The sequence below is a fragment of the Papaver somniferum genome, chromosome 5 (genome assembly GCF_003573695.1).
Source record: "Papaver somniferum cultivar HN1 chromosome 5, ASM357369v1, whole genome shotgun sequence".
Classification (NCBI taxonomy): domain Eukaryota; kingdom Viridiplantae; phylum Streptophyta; class Magnoliopsida; order Ranunculales; family Papaveraceae; genus Papaver; species Papaver somniferum.
The window spans coordinates 8,935,408-8,937,850 of NC_039362.1; positions in this window are offsets into that span (position 1 = coordinate 8,935,408).

Consider the following 2,443-nt stretch of genomic DNA (forward strand, 5'->3'; position numbering starts at 1 on the left):
TGACTGTGTCCAGACACACGTTCTAGCATTTGGTCAATGAAAGGGAGCGGGAAGTGATCCTTCCTTGTTACTGTGTTCAACTTCCTGTAGTCGATGCATACTCGCCATCCTGTGGTTGTACGAGTAGGGACTAATTCATTCTTGTCGTTCTGAACAACAGTAATGCCTGACTTCTTAGGCACAACTTGAATGGGACTAACCCATTTTCTATCGGGAATTGGGTATATGATACCTGCATCAAGTAGTTTCAGGATCTCTCCTTTGACTACATCTCTCATGTTAGGATTAAGTCTCCTTTGCATTTCCCTCGATGGTTTGGCATTCTCTTCAAGGTTAATGTGGTGCATGCAAATGGTGGGACTAATTCCTTTGACATCTGAGATGGTCCATCCTAAGGCCTCTTTGTGTTCCTTAAGTACTTCTAAAAGCTTACTTTCCTGTTCCGTGTCTAAACATGATGAAATAATGACAGGTAAAGTATCAGAAGAACCTAGGAATGCGTACTTCAACGTACTAGGCAACGTTTTCAATTCAAGCTTGGGTGGCTCAACAATGGATGGAATAAGCTTGGAATCAGAGAGTAGGGGTGGTTCCACTTCATATTTCCTTTCAGTGACGTCCATTTGAGGTACAGATTCGAGCAGAGATAGGACGTCACTACAGTATGCATCATCATAGGAATCAGGGTTAAAGTTCTCCATACATGCTTGAAAGGGGTCGACGGATAGAATGTTAGTCAACGAATCTTGCATTAATCCTTCAATCATATTAACTTCATGCACATCATCATCATCAAGATTCACAGGTTGTTGACTAATATCGAACACATTCAATTCTACAGTCATGTTACCAAAAGACAGTTTTAACACTCCATTCCGACAGTTGATGATCGCGTTGGACGTAGCCAAGAAAGGACGTCCTAAGATGACAGGAATGTGACAGTCTGGGTTTTGTACAGGTTGAGTGTCTAAGACAATGAAGTCTACGGGAAAATAGAATTTGTCAACCTTGATCAAAACATCTTCCACCACTCCACGAGGAATCTTGACAGATCGGTCTGCCAGTTGTAGAGTGATAGATGTTGGTTTCAACTCCCCAAGACCTAACTGCTCATAAACAGAATATGGCAGTAGGTTAACACTTGCACCTAGGTCTAATAACGCTTTATTGACCGTGTGTTCTCCTATAGTGCAAGAAATTGTTGGACATCCTGGATCCCTAAACTTGGGTGGAGTTTTGTTCAGAATGATGGAACTTACCTGCTCAGCTAAGAAAGCACGTTTTTGCACATTGAGCTTGCGCTTTTGAGTACACAAGTCTTTGAGGAATTTGTCATAAGCAGGGATTTGCTTGATTGCTTCAAGAAAAGGAATGTTGATGTTGACTCTCTTGAACAGATCTAACATCTCATTGTAATGGGTACTTTTCTGTTGATAGATCAATCTTTGAGGAAATGGGGCAACAGGAAGATGAGTTGGCAAAGGGACATTCACAGCAGTAGAATTGTCAGATTTTCCAACTTGCTCAGATTCTTTGGTTTTCTGGGGTTGTGGAGACAGCGTGGAATTTGTATCAGATTCATTAGGTTCGCCCACGTTGTTCTCGATGACTTTACCACTTCGGAGGGTGGTAATGGCATGGATTTGATCGGGTGAGGTTTCAGTGCAGGATGTTGTGCCTGTTTGAAATATCCTCTTTGGATTTTGTTGGGGTTGGCTCGGAAGTTTACCCTTTTCTCTCTCACATATTTGATCCATCTTTTGATCTAGATTTTTCTGACTTTGCATCAAACTCTGGAACATTTCCTCTAGGGTGGACAATCTCTTGTCGGTATTGTGTTGAGGATATGATTGTTGTTGAGAGTTTGATTGTTGTTGAGGGTTTCTCGGGTGTTGATAACCTTGATTGTTCTGATATCCCTGATTGTTTTGATATCTCTGATTGGGTTGAGATGGTCCTCCTTGAGTGGGTCCTTTTGACCATGAAAAGTTAGGGTGGTTTCTCCATCCTGGATTGTAGGTCTGTGAATAAGGGTTATGCTCTGGTTTTTGAAACATGGCATATGCCTGTTCAAGCCTAGACTCCTGGACTGCAAGCAAATCTGGACAATTTTGGAATTGATGGTTGGGGTCGTTACAAGCAGCACAAACAGACGAAGCGACATGTTCTCGGAGAGTAGTGGTGGAAGGTTTTGAATTTTTATGTAGTTCTAACTCTTCTAATCTCCTAACTATTGATGCCATGTTTGCTCTTCCCTCAAAATCCGCTTTAATCCTAAAAGCCTTTGCTTCGGATGTAGTCTTTCTGGTTTCACGGATGGATTCCCACTGTTGCGTCTTTTCAGCTACTTCAATCAAGAAGTCCCAAGACGCGTCAGCAGTTTTATCTACGAATAGACCATTACACATCGACTCAACCGTTGTTCGGGTGGACACATCTAGAC